The sequence below is a fragment of the Lissotriton helveticus genome, chromosome 4_1 (assembly GCF_964261635.1).
Source record: "Lissotriton helveticus chromosome 4_1, aLisHel1.1, whole genome shotgun sequence".
NCBI lineage: Eukaryota > Metazoa > Chordata > Amphibia > Caudata > Salamandridae > Lissotriton > Lissotriton helveticus.
In genome coordinates, this window is record NC_136063.1 from 1,054,341,070 (window position 1) to 1,054,367,055 (window position 25,986).

Genomic DNA, 25,986 nt, shown 5'->3' on the forward strand with positions numbered 1-25,986 from the left:
CTCTGCAACTTACGCGGTCCCCGACGGACTCTCCGTGGGTTTGCCCCCGGTGCTAAATAAGCCCTTGCCCTCCAGGGACATCGGAGATATGGTGTCGTCAGGGTGTGGCCCGGCTGGGTCCCTCTCTATGACCCATATGGTGTTGTCAGGGTGCGGCCTGGCTGGGTCCCCCTCTACGACCCATAGCACCCCTGCTGCACCGCATAGTCCCATGGGGCTCCCTGTGGCGTCGCGATGGTTGCTGGTGCTCAAAGCCTTCCTTAGGGCACACCTCGGCCTTCAGGGGAGGCGGCCGCCTGTCCGGAGCCGGGGTCGGCGCCGTTCCGGTGCCGTAAACTTGCCGCTCCGACTCCGCTTCTTACTTTGAAGTCGGAGCTTGTTGTAGTTGAGGGAGGGCCGGCGCCGAACGAAGTCGTTTTGGCGCCGCCTCGACGACGGATTGTTGACTCTTTGGAAGCTTCTGGTGAGAGTTTGGCATCGCCTTCACGGCCGGCGATGCCGGATATGTCCTTGCTTATCCCCCCCCTTAGAATTTGTGGACCCGGCAGGCTCCCCGCCTCCTCAGGAGCCTCATCAGGTCCCCAATTCGTCCATGGGGCTTCCTTTATTTGGGCATTGGTCGCATCCTCACTGTCTGGGAAGACTTAGTTTACAGCCGTCACCTACAGCTGAGTTGCTGTCCCCTCCTAGGAGGGCTACTGAGGTCGGTGCAGCATTTCTTAGAGTGGTCTCCTTGGCCGCTCGTGTTCTAAACATACAGCCCACTTCAGTCCCCTTGCCTGTGGACCCTCTGCAGAGTCTTTGCTTTCCGCCACCTCTGAAGATGTTCATGTTGACCTCCTTCATCTTCTCAGGGATGGCGGTGACCTTGCTGAATTTACTATTCCCTCGGCATTGGATACTGCTGACTCCTTGGGCCAAGCTATGGCTGGTTCGATTACCTTACGGCACCATGCTTAGCTGCAGGATAGCGCCTTCCCGGAGAAAATTTGGGAGCGCCATGTTGATCTGCCTTTCGATGGGATTCTATTGTTTGATGCACACACTGAATCAGCTGTTCAGCGCCTCCTTGTGGGCTTTCGGTCTCCCCCATAAGTCTGTATTTAGCAGGTCTCCTTTTTTTATGTTCTGGGGTAGTTACCTTCTGGTTTAGTATCCTTCAGATGCACTATACGTTTTCGGCTGGCAGTAAACCTACTGTGGCGTTGTTCCACAGATTGTTTGTGTTTGGGCCCCTGACTGTGGTTTGCCCTAAGAGGTGTTCCCCGTTGTTTAGGGGTGTGACATGCCCTGCTATCTGGCAATGGGCCTAGAGATCCTTTTTGGCTCTGTACGTCCACTGGCGCTTTTAACTTACCGTTGTATGGTGTTTAAGGTTGTGACTTTTGGCGCTATCTCCTTTACTCTGTGGGTCACGTTGTATATGTGCTTCATTCTCCCCCTTTGGAGTTTTTCCCATAGTTATCACGATAGAATGCGGCTACCTTCTGCCATAAATGCACTACGTGAGTTCCTCCTATGGCACCCGTGTGACGTGGTCGTGGATCATTCCACCCCCCCCCTGTTTGCTATATATATATAAACAAACATACATATGTATATCAATATCCACAGGTTGCCCATAAATACCCTTTTTTCTATATCTCCAACTCTCTTCGCTACTGCAAAGTCTGGTCCTATGTCTCTGTGTTTCCGGGACATTTTCGATGATGTACTAGGGCTCACCATATTTCTGAGTCACAGGGTTTATGTTCAGTGCGGTTAGGTGCACTTTGTTCTCTCTCTCTCTCTCTCTCTCTCTCTCTCTCTCTCTCTCTCTCTCTCTCTCTCTCTCTCTCTCTATCTCTATCTCTTCTCTCTCTCTCTTCTCTCTCTCTCTCTCTCTCTCTCTCTCCTCTCTCTCCTCTCTCTCCTCTCTCTCTCCTCTCTCTCCTCTCTCTCCTCTCTCTCCTCTCTCTCTCTCCTCTCTCTCTCTCCTCTCTCCCTCCCTCTCTCTCTCTCCTCTCTCCCTCTCTCTTTTGGCCTGGGATACAACTGGTGCATCCCACACTTATACGGGTATGGTGCCGCGCCATCCCATACTTATACGGGTATGGTGTTGTACCGTCCTGTCTTTTTTAAGATGCCTTGCTTCCCGCTATCTTTTGCTCTTCACAAGCTACTTGGGTTATTATCTGGCTGTTCCACCACAGTTTTTCCCATAGTCCGTCATTCTGTTGCTGGCTAAGTGCTTTGGGCACTTTCTGTTGTTCTGTCGCAGACCCACCTCCCCCCTGGGGCATGGCTGTGGTATCTATTCTAAGTTAAGGAATCTGCGTCTAGATGTCTTTGTCAGATGTACGAGTTACTTACTTTCGGTAATAATGTATCTGGTAGAGACGACGTCTAGCCGCAGATTCCTTAACACCCACCAATCCTCTCCGTTCTGCGAGGACCTTGCCAGGTGGTCTTCTCCTCTTACCTCCTTTCAGTTGCCATTGGTTTTCTTTCTAGCGCACTTACATTGTTGTGCTCCTTTGGGTATTACCATATGCGGCTGACTCTCTCCAAGGGGTTTCTTTCCTGTAAGATAGTGCTTTTTGATTTACCTTTATCAGGAGATTCTTCTTCTTCTTCTCCTGCTGCCTTCCCTCCCTCCCCCCCCTCTTCATTTACTCTGGGCTCTTTTCTCCCCTATGGTAGTCTGCTTTGGAGATCTGTTGAGCTCTGTTTCAGACTTCCATTACTATATGGGAAGTGCCAGTCTTTTAATACCTTCTTACAGTGGATTGTTATTCTTTCTGTGCTTCGTCGTTTTTGGACGGCACGGTTCTACACAGTAATGCCTGTCAATTTTGTCTGTTGAGATATTCTTCCCTTGTTGCTCGCACTTTGGGACTGGTCTATGCTTCGCTTTGCGGGGTTCTTTCTCACAGCTTTGACCCACTTTGGCTTTTCACTCGTATGGAGGCAGTGTCTTATACGGTCTTTTACGATGGTGCTTTGCACCATTCACCTACTTTGTTTTATGGATTTTGTCATCCTTCGCACACTGTTCCCATACTTTCACAGTTTTGTTGGTGGCTCCGCGAAAACGTTTCTCTGAAGAAAACTGTCGTCAGCGCCCAGGGAGGGACTTATATAACCTCGCTGACGTCACGTACGTGGATGACGTTAGGGCAGGGTCGTGTGGCGCCGTCCCCCGGCAAGCAGAGGTGCTGCTGCAAAAAAAATCTGGATCCAGTCTGACGCCTGGGGACATTCTAAGTTAAGGAATCTGCAGCTAGACAACGTCTCTACCATATACATTGTTACCGAAGGTAAGTAACTCGTACTTCAGCCTATGGGAAACCCCTGGTGTGCCTAGGCCCTGGGTACCTCAGTATCATATACGAGTACTAGTACTCACCATAACCAATTTAGGGGAGAAAGCACTGAAACTGGGGTCCTGAATAGCAGGATCCCAGAACAGACTAGTCCGAAACAGTATAACACCAGGCAAAAAAGTGGGTGTAACCATGAAAGCAGATCCTACTTTTCTACAGACCTATAGGGAATATTCAAAAGGTGGGGGATCTGTGGCTAGATAGTGTTTCTGTCAAATACACAAGAGGGTTCCTGAATACAAGTACTAGGCGGAGGAGGCAGGGAAAACACTGTAATCAAAAACAAGAAAACCTCCCCTAGAACAAAACATATAATTAGGTAATCACTCTAATTTCTTTCAAAACATCATCATTGTCCCACACAGAGAGAAATAATTTGAAAAACATATATCTATTTATTGATTTTTTTCTGAAGTATTCTTTCATAAATACAAAAACAGTTGAGACATCAATATATATACATTATATTTACATTTCAAACAATATGTGAAACCGCCCTCTCATAGCTCCAATACATCCAACACTATCACTCCCATCCAGACCATCAACAATCATACTACTAGACAATATATACAAAAAACAAATAATCACAAATAATTAACATTCATATATATACAGAAAACCAAACAAACAAAAAGCAAGGAAAAAAGGCGCTGACGCGCGTTTCGGAAAAGGACCGATATCCACCAATCCTTCGTCAGGGCGCAAATGAATATATATAATTTCTTCAGTATCTTCTCTTAAACATTCGAAGTATATCGTTGCATTCAAATTTGAAAAATTATTTTTATCTTTAAAATAACATGACGAGGTGAACTCAGGGCTGTATCTTCACATCTTTACTTTGAGTCTTTAAAGAATATCTGTGGGGACAATGAGACAAACTCTAAGTAGGGCTAATAAAAACAATGAATACTGCTGGGAAACGGCCACCGAGAGCAAAAGATACACCAGAATGAGAGTATAACAAAACAAAATATAATAACAAAGAAGGAAAAAAGGAGGACAATTAAGAAAAAGTAGATAGAAATGCCATAAAACACCAGTCAAAAAAAGAAGGAAAAAGGTAAGTACCTTAAAATGCAAAGAAAAAGGATAATGAGATGCAAAATGCGAAAAAATCGATTTAAGACCTGCACCAAGTGAAGAACCACTCCACCCATGCACCGTGTTTCCATGCATCCGATGTTTTGAACCCATACATACCCCTACATCCATCCAGGATCCAAGGTAGGTAGTACGTGAGCTGAATGTGATATTTACAAGAGCCTTGGCTCAGAATCTAAAAAGACAAGATGAGGGTTAAATCCACATGGACACCAACTGAACAACTAAGAATCTCAGCCTCTCAGGTCATGGACAGAATGCAAAATAAAGACTGTATCTAAGGTAACACCACCTTATCAATATCCTCTCATATGGAAAGTTCATACCACCCCCGTTTCAGATAGGGTAAGTTCTCATCTTATATCCTACATCCCAGTTCTGTCGGCCCCTATCATGGGAAGGAGCAACCCTATAATCCAAGTCACAGCATAGGACTAGTGTCAAAGTCCTAAGGACGGGGGCAAGATAGGCAAAAAAAGAATAAGTATCAGAAATCTAACTGGTGCAGAGAGTCAAGCTCTCATAGTATAGCTAACAAAAGGAACTCAGAGTTACGAGACAACCTACCGTGAATAGATAAGTCACGGAGAATGAAGGAGGATCAGAGCAGTCGTATCAACCTGCAGAGTTAGTGAAAGGGCAAAGCTCCTGGGATGTGTTACAGCATTTTCAAATCCGTAACTAAGAAAAAGGGATAAAGAGTTTATGGAACGGCTTTCCATCTCCTAGTGAATTGTAAGCCTCGCAAGCACTCAGAGACCTACCGTGAGAATACAATTTCTCGGAGAAGGTAACAAAATCAAATGAAGGTTCAGCCAGCGGCATAGAGACAGAGGGGCCCGGGTTAATAAGTAGTCCCCCGACGATTATACCTCCCGTGGCTGGAACAGACAATAGGGGGGAGAGATTATGAATCTAACGTTATTAAATTAGAAAATAAAGCACAGGGTCAATAGAGGGGCCCGGCAAACATTCCCCCCGGATTACATCTTACCGAATATAGATAGCGTGCCCTCCTTGAAACACGTCGCAGCGTGGGTCCCGCAGTATAGATAACGCGAACCACGATCTTACGAAGGAGACAGGTTCGCTTAAATAGTTAGTTAGCCCGCCTGATAGAGCTAGCTTGCACCTGGAGGTGCGACAAGATCGAAAAAAGACTAGTCCCCACTAAGCAAGTGCTCGAAGTGGAAAGCGGACTGTTACCGGAATCGAAGGACCTCCAACGGGTCCAATAGTTAATCCAAGCACCAGGAACTGCGCAGAAATCGACAACAGACTAGTCCCCACTGTGAAAGTGCTGAAAATAAAGGACGGACTGTAACCGGTATCTAGGGATCTTAAACGGCCTAATAGTTAGTTGGTGTCCCAAAGTTAGAAAAAGGACTCGGCACGGAGACCGTTGAATTTCGAAATAAAGAGGCGAGCCACCAATTCCCAAGAAACGAATGTGATGATTCTGACCCGAATACCCCATAGAGTAAAAACAGTGCCCCCAAAACAAAATAAAAATAATGATAAGGAATAAAATAAATGAAATAAAACTATCCAGCGACCAAGATCGACAAAGGGAAAGGAATGAATGGCAGCGGATATTATCAATGGACCCAAAGAGGCCGGACATCAATACAGAGTTCCTCCAAACTATGTAATCAGACAATTGGAGGGTATCAGTAAGAAATACAGGTAACACCTAGATAAAGCCCCTAGCCAGAAAGAGGGACCTCATAACAGGGCATTATGCCAGGGTATGGATTCATTAAGTCCTGATTCTGTTGTTCATAAAGTATAAATCCAAAACACCTCTCTTTTGGCCCTATATCCATTAATGTTGTTATCTATTGGTTTGTGGACCTTCTCTAGTATTCTCCATCTCAATTCACTAAGAAGATGTTGCTTTTCCTGCCAATGGGCCACCAAAGGTGCCCCACTTTTGCTATTTTTGATGGCAGACTTATGCTCACTCAGTCGGAATCTGAATTCTCGACTAGTTTGCCCCACATAACCCAAAGGGCAGGAGCAAAGAATGAGATAGATCACATTAGATGATCTGCAGTTAGTTATTTCTTTGGCAATTAATTTATTTTCCCCCATGTCAATTCTGAAGAGACAATTGCTGACTGACATGCATGACAATGGCCACATTTGTGAGTTCCAAGTACAGGATTAAGTCCTGTAATGGATTTCGGAAGAGCTTGAACCCCAGATGTAAATTTCGAATGGACTAAATGATTCCTTAGATTTTTGTTTCTACGGAATGCAAAAGTGGGTTTCGGAATAGCCATTCCCTCTGATCCTGAATTGAGTATGTGCCACTGGGAGCAGACAATATGTTGGATCTGGTTATTAAAGTTGGAGTGGCGAGTCACACAGACCAACTTAGGCTCAGTTATCTTAGTCTCATTGTTCAAGAGCGCATCCCTATTGTAGTATTTAGCCCTCTTATATGAATTTTTTAGTAGTCTAGGTGGATAGCCTCGTTTGAGCAGTTTCATTCTTAATTCCTCAGCATGTAATTCGAAATTACGCATGGTAGTACAATTGCATCTCAGCCTCAGGAATTGACTAAATGGTATCCCATCTTTCTGGCATCGAGGATGAATACTCTCGTATCTAAGGAGAGTATGGCGTGCCGTAGGCTTAGTATACAGTGACACTTCGATTAAACCATCTAATGCCGTAATCCAGATGTCTAAAAATTCTATTTTGTTCTTACTTTTGTTGGTGGTAAACTTGAGACAAGGATTACATAGATTGAGCCACAAAGTGAATTCATCCAGTTGTTCTTCTGATCCCCTCCAAATAAAAAAGACATCGTCGATATAACGATGCCAATGAAAAATGTTTTCAAAGAAGGGGGCAACTTTGTTGTAGATAAAACAATTCTCAAAGTCCCCCATGTATATATTAGCCACATTTGGGGCACAGGTAGCGCCCATGCTTACTCCTTGTACCTGTTTATAGATGGATCTATTAAATTCAAAATAGTTCTCTTGAAGCACCGTGCTCAGACATTCCAAGACAAATAGATTATCTGAATGACTATTAATCCTCTCTAAAGCAGTTTTAACTGCTTCGAGTGCACCTCTTTGAGGGATTGAGGTATACAGCGCCTCAATGTCCATTGTGACGAGTATATCCGACTGATGGTTGAATGTCAGTCCCTCAATGACGCTAATAAAATGACCAGTGTCCCTGATATAGGCTGGTAAGTTCAAGACAAGAGGTTTCAAAAATTTGTTTACGTACTTCGACAATGGTTCAGTGATTGAACCAATTGTCGAGACAATAGGCCTATATGGAGGCAAAAGAATGCTTTTATGGATATTGGGTAACCCATATAATACTGAAATACTAGTGTAAGGGGGATTTAAGTATTCAAACTCTTGTTTACAGATGGTACCTCTATCGAAAGCGTTCTGAGTAAAACGTAATATATCGCTTTTGTTTCTCCTTTCAGGATAAGCTGTAACATGTTGATAATGTTCTGGGATGCTCAACATAGTTTCGATTTGTGAAACATAGTCCTGTGTATTGAGGGCCACTATCCCTCCTCCTTGTCACAGGGTTCAAAAGTAATCTCTTTATTCCGTGACAAGGACTTCAGGGCCATATATTCCTCATAATCAAGGTTGTATGTGGGTTTGGGAACCAATTTGGTCATATTATGAATTTTAGAACAGACCACCTTCTCAAAAATCCTAACCTCAGGGCCAACTTCATCTAAGCAGGGTGTAAAAAGAGAGTCCGGTCTTAAACCTGATAGATTGAGGACTGTGGGTGGATCATGATTTTCAAAGAATTTTAAGCCTTATCTTTCGAAAGAAAGATTGTAGATCACGATTAAGCTCAAATCTGTCTATTCCAATACTGGGGACAAAAGAGAGCCCTTTGGAAAGGAGACTTAGAGTGGAATTATCAAATGGAACTTTAGATAACTTGAAAATCGGAATCAAGTCCTGTTGTTCTGATTTTTCCATAATCACAGAGTCTTGCTCTGCTCTATTGTTCATTTTCAATATCTCCAATACTGGTTCCCCCTTCTGTTCTGATATTGAGGGTAGTTCTCGGAGTAGTGATGGTTGGTATTGACCCCTCCCCTGAGATCTGAACCTGGTCCTTGGTGTGAACTTTCGATTGCCTAAAAAACGGCTACCCCTATGTTGTTTATTAGCAAATGGTCTTCTGTAATTATTGCCCCTGTATGTATTAGGCCCTGTGTCACCCTCAGAGTCAGAAGACTCTGAGAAAGTCAAGATTTTCCTATTGGACCAATGGGCGGTGTCGCCTTGATATCCTTGATCCCTCGAGGTATTGGAATAATATTGTGCCCCCAAATACGGGTAGACTTTCTCCTCAGAGAAGTAACGGATATCTTTTTTGAGTTTCTCCGTTTTTTTCTTTATCAGATAGTTGTTAAAGGACGCTAGTTCAGAATTAACTTCTAGTTTCTTTTTAGCTTCGTCCACTGGGTCGCTCCTACAAAGAGTTTCCTCTATTTCTGCTATTTCTTTCAAAAGGGTGTCTACAACCTCCCGAGCTGTTTCAATGATCAGGATCATAAGATCCCTAGAACATCGGTTAGCGATAAGTGACCACTTTTCAAGGAATTTACGAATTTCTACAAAAAGACCTGGAATATTGCGAACACGAAGTCCGTTAGGTATAACACCTGCCTTCAAGTAGGCCAACATAAATTCTGCATGTGACTCTGTTCTTTTAGCTTTCTTTTTCAAATTTAAGAGTTTAAGCCATTCATCATTATCTGCTTTATTAAGAGTAGCAAGGCGTTCCCTCGAAGTACTGGCCCCAATAAGATTAGAGAAATCTTCGTCCGAGAATCCGAAGGTTTTAATTCTCTCCATAAACCTTAATGCCCCACTCAGTGAAACAGAAATGGACAAGAGAAGATTACAAACATACACACCCCGTGGAAGATAGTGTTTCTACCAGAGCTTTACTGAAGGTAAGTAACTTGTCCTTTCTAACTTTATTTATCATACACTTTAAATAAGACTTAACACTTCCTTTCATGCTATTGGGCCCAACATCATGTGACATGTCCTATGATGTCAAGTGACGTTTGTTCCTGCTGACATTACTTTCTGTGAATCATAAGACCAAAGGGTTCATTAATGCTCTCACGTCCGTTACCCTTGACCTTTTGGCGAATGGATGTCCTTGACCTATTGGTTTTGCAACTGGTCAAGAGATTTCGAAATACTGGTAATCTTAATAATGTATTCTATGAACTGAAATCAAAATTGTGAAAACAAGCACTGGCAAAGTCATTAGGTCTGGCTTATAAGCTAAAGTGCCTGGATACCCCATTCAAGCAGTCACTCACTCATACACTCAGTCGAGAATCATCCATGCACTGAAGCATGTATCCTTGCACTAATGCGACTATTCATTCACCCATTGACTCACTCATGTACAGTGGCTGCTGGTAATTTTACCCAAGAGTGGGGTGTGGGGCACACACACATACACAACCAAACACATACACCTCACTCACACCTATTCATTCACACATGCACACACACCCATTCACAACCGTCACTAACAAATACACATACACAGTGGTGGCTGGTATTTTTAACTGGGAGGGGACATGGGGGGGCACACACACATGCACAGATGCACACACATACACACCAGCCCTCACTCACATTCATTTACACACACCCTCACCCCACTCACTAAAATTACACATACATTGATACACACACACACCTACCAAAAAACACATTTTACTTCCCTCAACAGCAGCTTTCTGACAGGGAACCCTTAGAAGTCTCAGTAGGATTGGAACTGCTGCCTTCCCTCATGGAAAGGTATCACTACCAAACCTCTGAGGTCCCAGGAGGGTTGGGACTGCTGGCGTCCTTCTTTGGTCAGCCAATGAGGGAAGGCAGCAGTCTCAATCTTTGAGAGTGGTGACTCCACCCCACTCTGAGAGGAGGTGTCACTGATTGACACTCGGCCCTAGGGCACTTCATGGTTTAAAGCTGAAGCGCTCAGGTCCAAGGCAATCGGTGACGCTCCCTTCATCACGAGAGGGAGGGCCTCCAGGCACTTTTGCCAGGCTGAGGATGTTAAACCCACAGGGCTGTGAAATCCTCAGCTTGGCTAAGTTCAGCTCAGGAAGCCAGGAGCCTGCACAATTAGCACATGTCTAGCTCATGGCTGCCTGACCTGAATCCGAAGAGTGTCTGTCAGGCTGACCTTGGTATAGCATGACAGACACTCTTCTTGACTGGAAACAGGCCGGGCGTTGCTCCTCATCCTGTCCAGATGGGCTGCTGCTCTTGCAGAACACACTTGTTTATTACACCCACACACAAACTCACCAGTCAATAAAGAGGTACTTTGTTATTAGTCAAAACTACTAAATATGCAGGTAGTTTGTGAGATATGTTAGATGGCTTTACAGTATAACTAGGAGTACATGAGGGGTATGAGAATGCCAATGATGGCAGGGTAATGCGACAGCTCCTGTAGGATGGGGGCCGCCTAGGATGTCGTTGAATAAGCTTATGGGAGGATGGTATGATAGTGGCATTGCCCTGCCTGATCTAGAAAAGTATTACTGGGCGTCGCTACTCGTGTGTGTTAGCGACTGGGTCTTTGCTCCCCAGAATGTGCCCTCAATCAGGTCAGACCGCAGGGTCCTTGGCCACAGGGGTCATCCAAGGGTGCTCTACTGCAAGCAGAATTGCAGGTCTCTAGACTAGACTCTAAACTAGATTTCTTGGATGACCAATGCAAAAAGAACAATTGATTGACAAAATGCTGAACAATGTCACACTCACCCCCAGTACAGAGATCTAGGCCAAAATCCATAGTTTTTTTGCTCACCACGCCACCTCAGTTTGGATCCAGTCATATGGAAATCAGCCTTGAACCTGCTCCCAATGGGAACAGTCCAGCCCGAACTGCGAAGCTAGGTTCTCCCTGTTTGTTTTGTTCAGCATTCCAGCCATCATTTGTTCTTTTTGCTTTTGTCGCCCTAAGTGGGAAGGGAGGTAGAATGCTCATGTGTGAGAAGTGTAAGAGTGCTGGCAGTGTCAGATGGCTGCTCTGGGATGGCTGTGCATACTTTCATTAGTGTCAGTCTGTGAGAGGTGCGAGTAATTCTGGATGTGGGTGACTTTTACTTTGATGGGCATGGGGGGGTGTCAGTAATGAGACTGCTCGTATGAAGGGTATTAGAATGCTTCCAGTTGTGTGTCACTGGCATTCTGTGAGGAGAATGAGAGTGGATCTGGGTATGTGTGACTGATAGTAAGAAGAGAGAGTACTGTTCATATTTAGGGTAATATTCCTTTACACCATAAGAGCTTTAATGGTTCTCCTTAAGTCTTCGTTGAGGCCATGGTTGAAAACACACTATGCTCTCATAAATGCATTAAGGGGGATTGTGTTGTTCTAAATTTTAGAAGGCCTCAGCAGGTTCGCCATCTTTTGTCTACTAGTGTTGCAACCTTCAAGCCTCCTACCAACATTAGTGCTCTTCCTTTGGGTTACTTTTATAAACGTCCAACTACCCCTAACAGTGGCCCTGGGACAACCACACTCCTGTCCAATAATTTCCAATTTCTCCAAAGTTTGGATCAACAAGATTGACCACCAACACCTTTAGACCTTATGGCTGATAGTACTTTGCCAGTCGCAGTTACACCGACGGCACCACCCTGTGCCCAAGGGAAGAAATATCGAGTAAACAGGGATAATGGAGCAAGTCTGAGCATACTTAGCTGAAATGTGGCAGGTCTCCGATCCAAACTTGATAACACTGAATGGGTAAATTCAGTAAGGGAATGATATTCTTATGTTCCAGGAAACTTGGGCTACCGAAAACCTATATATCGAGGGTTTCCATTGTTATAGTGTCCTTTCAGAAACACCTAGGAAGGGGAGGCCATCGGGGGGTTTGTTTCTGGGATTAAAAGTGGAAGCTGGGGTAAGTTTTAAGGTAATCCCAACACATACTCTAGACCTCCAAGCAGTACTGTTTAAAAGAGATATCCAATTTTACTTATTACATTTTTACAATAATGACTTTCAGTCAGTTCCTAACAAAAGCTTTTTAAAGTTATTTGATTTTGTTTCAGACCTGGACAATCAATCTGTTAAGGGAGATTCTCTGGGTATTTTAGTAGGTGGTGACTCCAAAATTCAAGGTCAAGGCCCCGATATGGACATAGTTCTCTGTGCACAACCCTCGTATATCAGAGGCAGAGAACTCAAAAGGCTGATTAAATCGTATAATGTATCCAATGTTATGGATCTAGTCGCAGGTTCCCATAGGATTAATCATCCGACATACAGGGGAAGGGGAGGGGTTCTATAATAGACTATGTTTTTGTATGCCCTCTAATGGAAAAACTGGTGGCCTCTGCCGCAGTTATACCTTCCGACTTTGGGGATCATACCCCCATTAAGGTAACATTGAATACAATCAGACGGCCCATCTCGCACATTGAATGTGGGGCGGTAAACCTAACGGTTTCAACTGATAACCTAAGATCCTAAGATTATGCTGGAAGGGGGCTGATAATGCAGAAATCTTTAGGACTTTGGCAAAAAACAACATGCCACTAATTGACTCCTGCCTTTCCCTTGAATCACCACCTGCGCAGATAATTGAGGATTTTGGGAAGATATGCCAGACTATTAAAACCATCATATCTAAACCTGCCAAAAAGGTGGCTTCTGTCCCTAGTTGGTTCAATCATGATTGTTCTGTAGGAAATAGGAACTTACGTAGGGCACTAATTACTACCCCGAGATGCCCCATGACGGTTAAACAGGCAAGAAAGGATTATAAGATGGTAACCAAGAATAGGAAAAATGAACTTTTGAAGGAACGTTGGGACAAACTGTCCAATTCTGCCAACCTAAAAAACTATAACATCTTTTTGGCGGCAGTGAGGGAAGTACGTTCCATGGGTCAGTCAATGACGCCAATTAGCTGTAACATTACTAGCGAAGCCTGGGTGGATCACTTCTCAGCTATTTATTCTGTCCCATCTCCCCGATTTAATCCCTACCATTGGTAACCTAACACCTATAGACATTGGCATCTAAGAAGGATTCGAAGCAATCAATCAAAGCCTAGGCAACAAAGCGCCAGGCCCCGATGGGCTGCCCATAGATCTAATTAAATGGAACCCGGCTTTTTGGGCCCCCCTGCTTCTGAATATTTTCAATAACCTGACTCTGGCAAAGATTCCTGATACATGGGCCAGAAGTATAATAGCTCCGATCTTTAAGAAAGGCGATAGGTCACTTCCGTGTAACTATCACCCTATCTCCCTAATAGATAATACTCTTAAAATTTTAGGGAGAGTTGTTTATAATAAAATCGTAGACTGGACAGAAGCAACTAACATCTTAGACCCTTGTCAGCTGGGTTTCAGAAGTAAAGTAGGAACCAGGGAACAATGCCTTAACTTGAACCTAATCATTAGTAAATATGCCATCGCCAAGAAATCCCCGGTCTATATGGCCTTTATGGATTTGTCCACAGCTTTTGACCTAGTAAATAGGTCTAAGCTCTGGGAAATCCTTCTGGCCAAGGGTCTGGATGAAACCCTGGTTAATTTTCTGGCCTACCTGCACAGAGACCTTAAGGCCCAAGTTAGAATTGGGGTGGGAGGTGAGGTTTCAGGATCCTTTAACATCGGCAGGGGGGTCAGACAAGGTTGCGTGTTGACCCCCCTGCTTTTTATTATATATATTAATGACCTGAATGCCTCCCTGAAATTGGTCACCCAAGATGTTCCATATATTAACAACGTACCCATCCCCACGCTGCTCTATGCTGATGATGCCGTTTTAATAGGTCACACATCAAATTCACTACGCCTCCTTGTCCAAGATTTTAACATTTTTATGAAAAAATTAGACTTGCAAGTTAATTAAAAAAAATCCTTTTTAATGAGCAGTGGCCCGGGTAAACATGCTATACTCCCGATTATAATAGACGGCCATAAGATGATCGCGGTAAAATCTTTTGTATATTTGGGTTTGGCCTTTGCTGCGAACAGCTCCTGGTGTGAGCACTTAGTTCACGCCAGGAGCAAGTTCTCAAAGGCCACCAATTCGATCTTAAGCATACCTCGCCCTAAGACCATGGGCGCTGTATTAGCCGTACAAAAGATTTACAAACTCCAGTGTATCCCGGTACCACATATGGCGCCGAGATATGGGGGATGGCCAACTGTTCTGGTATACAGCAGGAGGAGAATAGGTTCTGCAGGAAATTATTGAATGTTCCAATCTCAACCTCCCACTACATATCCCATAAAGAGCTTAATATTAATTTTATTACTGATTTTATTAGGATCCGCCCGGCACTTATGTGGATTACAGTATGGAAGAATGAAGCAGCTTCCTTGACACAGACAATTATCAAGGACTGTCTAGGCTGTGCTAAGTGTCTAGAAATCCCATGGTTGAGCGGTGTGTTGAGTAGTTTGCGCAGTATAAACATGGAAAGTATTTTTTGGGACCCTTCACTCGCTACTTTAGTCGCAAAAAAGGAAATGCGGAATGCTCTTTACTCCCTATATAAGACCGAGCGGGAGGTAGCAGAGGCCAGAAATATACTGTAAGCAACTACATGGACATTGAATGGTATAGTTATCCACTCCATATGTATTTGTCTTTACCAATGAGCCGATGGGAGACGAGCCTATTGTTCCGTTTAAGAGCTGGCACAATTCGCTTCTCACTCTGCTTCCCACTTGGTTATAGTCCTAACTCAAATTCGTACCTGTGCCCTTGTGATGGGAGGAGTGAGCAAACTATCAAGCATTTTATATTTCTCTGTAAATACTATATTAAATATTTCAAACCGTTTTTATATTCATATTTTAACAAAAGAAGACCAATTCGTTTAGAGGCAGCATTTGGTTCTATGCTAACATTAGATGATGTGGATCTTATTTTTCGCACCAGCACTTTTCTAAAATCGGCAGTAAGGGCCCGCAGAACTATGACTGATGCCTGACATTGTTATAAATAGTTATGCATTGTTTCTTTATTGTTCTCCTATTTTAACAAATCTATTTGCACTGTCAAGATGTATAGCGTTGCACAAAGTCACATTGGATTTGTATAATGAATATTTTTTATTATTTTATTGGTCAGTTTCTCAACATGTATTTGTTTTTGTGCTTTTATGGGTACTGTTGTATCCGAATAAAGTTGAACTGAACTGAACTATGCTCTTATTTAACTTTGGACTATTCTTACTTGTGAAACACTGTAGCACTAATTCGTTTAGTGAAGTCTTTTTCCGCTGCATGCAAGCATTGATAGTCACCAAGAACAGGTTAAACCAGAGATCAGAGTCTCCATCTACTCCCCCTAGATCCATTAGTGCTCGCAGGCACTTCCCTTTTCTGGGATTCTGCCTCTGGCCTCACATGAGCAGCACAGCAGCAGTTTCTAGGGGTTGCTCTCTCTGACTGACGCTGTTCAAGAACCCAGACTCCAAAGCCACTACAGCTCTCCTGCATGCTGACACACATAGTAAGAATTTGCTACAAAGAGACGTTTTACGCCCAGGATGCATGTGTGGTACAGTACTCCTGACAGGAGGAGCAAGGGTGCCACCAGACAATATTATCATAATTAGTGTTCATAAACTGGAAAGCACATAGTCAAACATGCACTGCAGTACACTATGCTTGAGCACTGGATAAAGCAGCTCCCAGAGTGTAGACCCTGTTTGCTGCTGCCATTATCCACTGGAATTAGGGTGATCACCCCCTTCCAGGTCATTACTTAGTTGCCAGTACTGAACTTTGTGTGATCGCCTAATGCTTTATGGGTGTTGTAATCCTGATTTGCTTCCATTGAACTAATTAGAATAACATGCCTGACAATGATCTGTGGGTGAAAATGTCAGGACTAGAGACTGTGCCTGTAGTGAACCGTATTGAGGGGGTCACCCTACCTTGGATGGAGGGGCTGCGCTTCTCGAGGAAGACCGACACTGGTCACAAATCACCACTGGTAAAGAAGCGGGCTGCACACCACAGTGGCTTGGCCCATTGTTTACTGGAATACTCACTGTCAGTAGACAACTACACACACATCCTTATCATTCTGATTGAAAGTGACTGCCATCTTTAAAGTAGAGAACCTATAATGCGTCATGTTGCCTTGCACCAGCCTGCTAGTTGAACAAGAGGCATTGTTGCAGGGTTCCTGTATAAAGAGAACTATGTCTGGGATCACAGAACAGCAGTATGTAGGGACTAAGGGCCATATGTATCAAGCCTTTTTCCCGTTTGCAAACGGGCAGATTCTCAGATTCGGCCCATTTGCGAATTGGAAAAATCCTTTTGGGATGTATCATCCCAAAAGGCCATCGTAAAATAGAGAATTGCAAATTTGTGATTCTCTATTTTTCAAATGCAATTCTGGAAGCACCAGAAATTTCCTATTCGGCCTTAAGGAATTGCAAATTATCACCAACTTCAAGTTGGTGGTAATTTGCGATTTTCTTTAAAAAAGCACCTTTTTGAATTTTTTAAAAGTGCCATATGTCGCACATCCATGCCCTTAGGGCATGTATGTGCGTAAAATATATATTTCAGGAGTGCAACAGGGTGTCCTTTTGGCACCCTTGCAACCTTGAAATTGCATTCTCAATTTGCGATTCTCTAATTGGTAATCGCAAATTGAGAATGCCTTCCCATTCATTCCTATGGGCAAATCCTACATACATTGCATTTTGCAATTCTCTAATAGCGATTCGCTAAAAATCACGATTTGAAAATCGCAAAACTCTTTTTTGATACATATGGCCCTAAGTCCCATACCACATCAGTACCCTCATAACCTTCCCAGAATGACAGGTAAGTTAGCACCCTAGCTGGGGACAGAGCATGCCTGGGCTCAAGATGGCTGCAACTTAGGAGAGCTCCCTTGGCCATCTAACTATCCGGCAGGAATCCAACATCATCTGCGCAACAAAACCATATGCCAGATACTGCCCCTTGGAGTGTTTGAGAAGAGCTACACAGCAGTGTGCTGGTTGTGCCTGAATGAGCTGTTAGTGGCCGGAGAAATAGCGTGGACTGTGGGGCCTAGAGGAAGCGGGGACTGCAGCCTGGTCCCCGCAGCGGTGCAGACTACATCAACTTCTGGCCCTCTGGCTTGCCCTTGCCGCTGCTGAAGAGTAACACAAGTACCTGCTCCTGTAGGTGGACACAGGAGCTTGTGGCGGCTGCTTCCGGGCGAGCTGAGCTGGGTGCCGACTGCCGGCCCACGCAGTGTAGTGCAGCCTCACTGGGCTGCTGGGCAGCGGAGCCGAGCCCCGGAATCTAGTCCCTCGTGCTCGTCAGGGTAGAAAGCTGAAAGCCTGCTGGGCACCTTGCTGCGGAGCAGCAGGAGACGCCTATCCTGGTCAGCGATGGCTGACCCGCACTGGTGGAGAAGCCTGGAGAGATCGGTTTCTGCCGGGGCATGACACCATTGAGAAGCGGGGAGTAGATGAAGAGCTGCAGGGGGCCTGAGATGCTGCCCCTCCTGTGCCTATAGTGGAGTCCGTGTCTTGAACCTTGCGACACCGGCCCCCTCGATCTGTTGGTGAAGTGCGAGTTGAGGCTGACTGGGCCTTCTGGGGGCTGATGAGTTCTATTACTACCTGTTGTTTGGCGGACTTGAGCACATGAGAATCATGGGCAAGGTCAATAAATCACAGCCCAAACAGCAGTTTGAGCAACGCAAGGCGAGAGAAAGAGATCAGCGCAGACAAGGCCCCCACAGAGCAGAATAATACTGTGGAGGAGGCTGACGGGGACATTGGTCAAATCCTGATGGTGATGCAGAAGAGCCTGTCTACCATAGATTGCATTTTCGACCCCCTGGCCTTCCGTACGGACAGCATGTCGGAACAGTTGGTCAAACATGCTGAGTTCCTTGATATGGCGGAGAGGCGGGTGACAAAGTCGAAGAAGCTCAGATGGAAACCTGTAGCTCTGAGAAACAGATGGGGAAGCTTCTTAGCGCCCTGCAGGTCAAGGCAGAAGATTTGGAGTCCAGGTCGTGGAGATGCAATATTCGTATCGCCTGCCTTCTGGAAACTATGACTATGGGCAACATGGAGGCACTCGTGGAACAGGTTTTGGTAACACTCCTGGGCTGTGATACATTTTTTGCCATATTTGTCGTCAAGCACACCCACCACTCCTTCGGTCCCAGGCCCCTGCCAGGTGCTCCACCGCAACCTGTAATTGCTAAGTTATTGAACTACAGGGATAGGGATTGCGTCAGGCCAGGGAGGGACTCGACTAACAGTTTGAGGGCTCCTCGATCTCGCTCTTCCCGGACTTCACCCAAAGGGTTCAGGAGACAAGACGACAGTTTGCCCCCTTGAAGCGTCAGCTGCGAGAGTATTGCTTGGAATATGCAATGCTGTACCCGGCCAGATTGAGGGTCATCATGAATGGCAAGTCAAAGATTTTCACTGACCGTAAATTGCTACAGACGGCCCTCAAGGAGCACTTCAAGGTTGGCGAGCGGAAAAGAGACACAGGGGAGCTGGCCGATGCGGCTGGTGGCAACTTGGAGTAGCAGGACTAATATGTTGTTTTTTCTTTTTACACTTTACTGAACAGGTATGATTAACACGAACTGTTGTTTGATGTTCGCTTAAGGTGATTTATGGATAACTGCTGGCCGATATCTGTAGAGATAACTCTATATGTTTACCTGGGGCCGTGAGCAATGCGGACTGGGACAGATATTAAGACTGTAGATCAGTCACTGCTGTGTGGAAAAGTAAATTTTGCCATGTTCTGTGTCCCTACGTGCCCCCCATCCTATGTTGTATGTGCATGATTAATATGCATATGTATCCCCCATGATCGATTAAAGACGCAATTATAGTTGTGTCCATCTCTAGTATGCCAGTTTCCAGTTCTCGTGAAAGCTACGAGTATTGAGCCTATGTAAAGCTACGTTGCCACGTTTCTCAGTGTGCACGTTATTTCATTGAAAAGTCCCCGTTTCTAGGCCTCAAAAGGGCCCGGACTCAGATTCAGCTCCTGTCTTCTGAACCCTCGCTGAGGAGCGATACAGCCCCCACCTGTATCCCTGACCCTTCACTTACTTCCTGCCTCACAGTGCCCGGCTCGGCCTGGCTCTGCCTGCCAGTCTGCCAAGAGTATGTTATGATTCTAGTTATCAGTCCAGCTCTCCTTCCCTACACTCCTAAGCTACTGAATCGCATCAATAGTTTCAGTCATCGTCTAGCCTTTACGTCTCCATGTAAGAGAAATACTGTATTAATGGTCATTTAATATTCCTCAACACACACTACATGTAGAATAATGCATGCACCAATCTTAGTGTCTGTTAGCCTTTACCCTGATAACTTTTGGATTCTATCAACATGTTCTCTAAACATCAGATACTAGATAGTGTTTAGGTACATGTCGCTCTGACTCTCCAGACTTCAGTCTCTGCTCCTAGCGCAGAAGTCATAGCCCCCAGCTTCTCCCTAGTCACACGTCATTGCCAGTTTGCGCGCACCACTAGGTTAGAGGTCCCGGCTCCTCAGGTAGACCCCTCCATGTTTCCGCCCCATTTATGACATATTCTGTTACGTTTACATCACATGTCTATGTACACGCCTCCAGTTACACCTACTTTCACCCTTATCTTTCGCGAACTGCTACGAACCCCACCCACTGCTACACCTACTGCTTGTACTGTAATGCAATTGTTTTAGTATATATGCTTGTGCACTGTTATTAAAAGTTGCTAGCCATCCCAGATCTTGCCCGTGCAGGTTGTCCTGTTCCTGTCCTTTATGCTGTATTAAACCTGCAAACTCCTACTACCTCGAATCTTGACTCTTATTTATTGAGCTATCTGTTATTGTTATGTCCAGTCAAAAATAGAGGTATTATTTATTTATTTACCACATAATGGCGCCCGAATAGGGACTTGCCCTTTCCCCACGCGCCGGAGAAGCCACGCAAGCCCCCTGATCCTCTGCAGTCGTGACGGAACCATCCTGCGCAGTGGCAGATATTTCTGCTTCAAGTATCCCTCAGGCCCACGGAGGAGATGGAGGTTGCGGTCCAGCATCCATACGAGGCGGTGGAGGAACGCGGCGAGTCCCGACCAGAGCCCAAGCCGAGAGTCCAAGGTCCGAGGTATCCGGAGGCCCACCCGTAACAGAAGTCCGAAGTTCGTCCGTCCGGCGTCGTAGCAGTCCAGTCCAGTCCGAGGCCTTCCGTTCTTGCTGCCCGGGGAGTACCGTTGCTGGGGTAGTATCTAGACAGGGTCAATTGCATTGTCTCTGGTCCGTGGGTTTGGGTACACAGATCCAACACGAAGTGTCCACTTAGGTGGATGCGGGTCCTGACGTGTCTCTTTATGAGACCGGTAAGTTCCGTACTGTTTTAGCAGTGCATCTAGTTTCTGTTCTAGTCTGTTCTGTTCTCGAGAAATTCATGTATTTCTGTTCTCAGTATTCCAGGTAGTATTTTGTCAGAACTGTTATTTTAAATGTCAATCATGTATTTCAATGTCGTGGTATGAAAGTGGTGTAATTATTGTGTTCATTGTGTATTGTATTGTGTCTAGGCTCCAGCCCAGTCATGCCTTTGTTTTCCAAGTTACGTCAGTTAAAAACTAGAAAAGGTCTGTTAGAAGAAGCAGTTCCTGTCCCGCCTAGGGACAGTCCAGGTCATTTTATGTATCAAAAGCATGGCATAAGTGCCATATTATATCTAGATTTATGGGTGGAGTACACCAAACAGTTAGAAGAAAAGTACAGATGGCCCGTATCGGGTACATGGGATGCCGAGTGCATCATGCGAGTAGAAGAAGTATTATGGAAAAAGAAAGCCAGACAGTCACAGAAAGATGCCATCGAGTTATGGCGCAAAGAATCTCATAAAAGAACCGAAAAAGAAATCAGAAAGTCAGAATTAAGTAGAGAATCCTCAGAAAGAGCCCAAGAAAGGGAACTAATCGAAATTGGTGAACGAGTTAAAACCGAACAGTCAGACAGACAGAGGAATGCCCTCATTAAGGGTATGTATCCTCTTCTTGCCGAGGGCTTGCCAAAAGCAACCCCGGAGGCATCCAGTAATTTTCCGCCACCCTTAGTTCCGACCAAGCTACGTCACAAACAGACCGCAGCTGATATTTTTCTCTCGTCCTATTTGGACGACACAGTCCCAGAATATGCAAATCCTGTTCCACCAGCTCCTGTAAATAATGTAATTCATGGTTTTCCAGTCACCGGGGCACCTGTTACAACACCTGTTACGGTACCCCCGGTCCAGCCCATAGTACAAATTCCCGCTACTTCAATCACTCTGCCAGCACGAAGAGTATCAGTCGACGATTCCAGTATAGGGGCCGCGGGAGGAGGTCCTCCTGGTACCCCGCCGCCAAATAGACGTTTAGGGGCAGTCGAGTTACATGAACGTGCGTTACAGCGTACGCCCAAATATAAGACTATTGCAGAAATCAGGCGACTTCTTACTGAATGCTGTTATGATCCAGTCCCAGGCGAGGATAGTATGGTTATATATTCCGTACGTATAAGGCAGGTGTCCGAGTATTTGGTCACCCTACCGAATATGAAAGAAGATCTAGACAGAATGTAAATGTAAATGTAAATGTATTTCGATTTATATAGCGCACAAATCACCCAGGGGTCTCAAGGCGCTTGCTTAGGGAACCCGTCCTGGTATTCCCCTGTGAGATACCCCGGCAGGGTATTCACAAGGTGAAAGCCAGGCATCCCGCCGCGAGGGGCCGTAGTGGAGATTAAGCAAGCTATTGCCCAGAGTCGCAGAGTGTGACCCCGTGAGTCGAGTAGGCACCGGAGCGAGAATTGTCGAGTCCGTGGAATTTTTGAGCCCGAGACCCGCCGAGGCGGGGAATCGAACCCTGGTCCACGGCTGATCTCAGCTTCCGGGTCTGCCGCCTCTAACCACTGAGCCACGCTTCTGTATCGTTTCATTCGTACAGGACAAGATCCAGAAAGTATTGGTGAAGTCATGTCTCACAGAAAATCTGAGATCCAGTTCATGCTGTTAAAGTTCCTGATCAATTGTTTAATAAGGGAACAAGATTCCCCGACTAAAGATCCGACCGAAATGAGAATTCTGACAAAGTGGAGTGATAATATAGCCGAGGGTAAGCACAAGACACTCAATAGTATTGAGAGTATGTACAAGAAAATACGTAAAGAAATAATAAGGTTACACGAACAACGCAAAGAAGCACAAGGAAGCGAGAAAGAAAACGACTCTTCTAGTGAAGAGGTAGACGACGAGAATACCGCCAGAATAGCGTATGTGGGTAAATCTAGAATTCTAGACCGACATTTACGCCTAGAACACAAGAAAGTCTTTCATCTTCCAGCACCGGAACAAGGTTCTCTAGAACAAGTATTTCAAGCTACCGATCAAATTCTGAAATCACGAATCGGTTATAGTGAATTAAGTACTATGCATGAACAAGAACTAGCCCGATCAGCAGTCCGATGGATTACTGATTCTACCACTTTTCCAGACGAAATAGTGGCACAAATGTTTCTGAAACTGCCCCCAGCCGAGCAGCGACTGGTGGGTATGTATATGATCCAACACCTCATTACACTGTATGAGGGTCAACATTCTGATCCAGGTCCGTTACATGATGTCCTGAACGAGTTACTCCAGTATAGATGGAAAGGTTTAGGTACTGATTTAATTAGTGTCATTCTAGAACAGCGCCACAAATACAGAACGTTTTTGAACCCGCATTTTGTTCATGTCTCACCTCCAGAAAGTAAACCGTTTTACATAGACAGACAGCATCCGTTACGAGAAGTACACCCAGTTAGGACACCAGATGGTGAAATGCAACGAGTATTTGTTTACACCCCAGTTACCAAGATGGAACTCTTAGAAATGAAGAAATTAATTCCCTGTCACGACAAAGATCCAGCAGGGTTCCACCGAGAATTAAAAGACATGCTCCGTATGGGAGAATACACGTATCCAGATATTATTAAAATGTTAAAAGTCCTGTTGCCCGCAGGGGTATACGAAAAACTCAAGGAAAAAGATTGGGAGGTGGGAGAGAAAAAGATCGATTGGACAGCTCTAGAAGCTGAAGATAAGATACGAGTACCAGGTACCGGTCTTGGAGATAAATGTAAAGAATTACCAGAATTATTGATACAAGTTTTGCCTAGATTATTAGCCACTAAAAAGGAAGACTGGGACGCAATCTCAGCCTGTAAACAGAAACAAGACGAAGATACTAGTGATTTTTATTCCAGATTTGAGAAATGTTTCATAATAAACAGTGGTTTGAAGACGAGTAGCGAGTCATACCCTCATCTTTTTGTTACTAAACTAGTCGAGAATTCAAGTCCACAAGTTAAAAATCGAGTTTTGAAAGTCGAAAGTACTTGGCAAGCTAATAGTCCGTCCCAAATGCTCCAGATGCTCCAGTATCACCAGAATAGAATCAGAGAAGAGCAAGAACACGAGAGAAGACGTATGAAAGACACGAAAATGAAAGTACTAGTTGCACAATCTGTTCCACAGGACAGTCAGAAGAGGGGTCCGAATCAAGCCAGTCATCCTGCAGCTCCCGTTAAAGGGACATGCAATTATTGTAAACAGCCAGGTCATTTTATAAACGAGTGTGCAGTTCTGAAACACAATATAGCCACTGGTAAAACTAAAGAAAGACCACGTCCGCCTAGACAAGAACAAGTTTCACAGACTTCTCAGCCACAGAATGCACAACAGACAGTTCCAGCACCGCGGCCTATTGCTGCAGCGCAGCATGTTACACAGCAAATGTACCAGTATGCACAGACAGAGTATCCAGAGTATCAAGCGTATTCATGAAACAGCCTAGAGAGGGAGGTAGGCTTGCCTCTCATCGAGATTCCTGTAGATCAAGAAGGTCCCTATGTTCACAGTCAAGTATTAGGGAAAGACAGAAAGTTTCTGATTGATACAGGGGCAAGTAGGACTACCATTAGTCACGACGAGGTTCCAGGGGCTCCGCTCTCAGGCTCTAGAAATGTTTCCCTTGGATTTTCAGGAAAGCCTATTGTAAACGAGATATCAAAACCAGTTACTCTAGAAGTAGGTCCATTGTCCCGAACTACTGATCTGTTACTTACTAAGTCATGTCCAGAAAATTTGTTAGGCATTAAGACACTGAAAGAATTAGGTGCAGTTATTTGCTGTTCCCCAGAGGGAATAAGTTTGTTTTTACGTGACTTCAAGGGTCACTATGTATTACGAGATTTTGATCCAAGATTGTCTAATGTCCCGCAGCATCTATGGGCACAAGGTCCAACTGATGTTGGTTTTATGCAAATCACACCCCATCGTGTGACTCTCAAGCAAGGTGTAGTGTTACCACGAATCAGACAGTATAGATTGCCACCTGAGGCTGTAGCAGCCTTATCCAAAATTATTGACGAGCTCATTGCTCAAGGAGTAGTTGTAGAAACTGACTCCAATGTATGTAATTCTCCTATCATTCCAGTCATGAAACGTACTGATCCAAATGCACCTCCAGTATATCGATTAGTGATTGATCTTCGAGAACTTAATAAATGTATCATCCCCCAGTATCCAGTAGTCCCAGATATCTCATCTCTATTGACAGCCATTGATTCTGAGGCAATATTTTTCACAGTCATAGACCTCAAAAACGCATTTTTCAGTGTCCCTATTCATCCAGACAGCCAGTACCTTTTCGGTTTTTGTTTAAATGGAAGGAGCTATAAATTCACACGAGCTCCTCAAGGTTTTACAGAAAGTCCTAGCATCTACAGTCAAGCACTTAAGAGACAACTAGACAACATTCACATGCCAACTGACACTGCCCTGCTCCAGTATGTCGATGATCTACTGATCACAGCCCGTTCTGAACGTGCTTGCGAGCGAGCATCACTTACAGTCCTGTATTTCCTAGCCGAGATGGGGCACAAGGTGTCCCCTTCGAAGCTTCAATTCTGTGTCCAGCAAGTGATCTACTTAGGCCACTTACTGTCCAAGTGGGGTAGGCAGTTGACACCCGATCGTATCCAGTTAATAGCGAGTCTTCCTCAGCCCAAGACCCAGAAGGAGGTACGTGCTTTTATCGGCCTTACTTCTTATTGCAGACAATGGATTCCTCAGTATGCATTTCTAGCTAAACCACTGATACAGTTAACGACACAGGAGGCAGCCGTATCGACTGTCCTCCCTTGGACATCTGAACATACACTTAGTTTCAATGAGTTAAAGAAAGCTTTATGCCAAGCTCCCGTTCTAGTTACACCGAACTACAGTAAGCCTTTCATACTTTTTGTCACAGAACGTAATGGTACAGCATTATCTGTTCTCACACAAGATCAAGCCGGACAGTACAAGCCCTGTGCTTATTTTTCGAGCACACTAGATCCAGTAGCCCAGGCTCTGTCTGTGTGCCTCAAGTCAGTTGCAGCCACAGCACTAGCTAT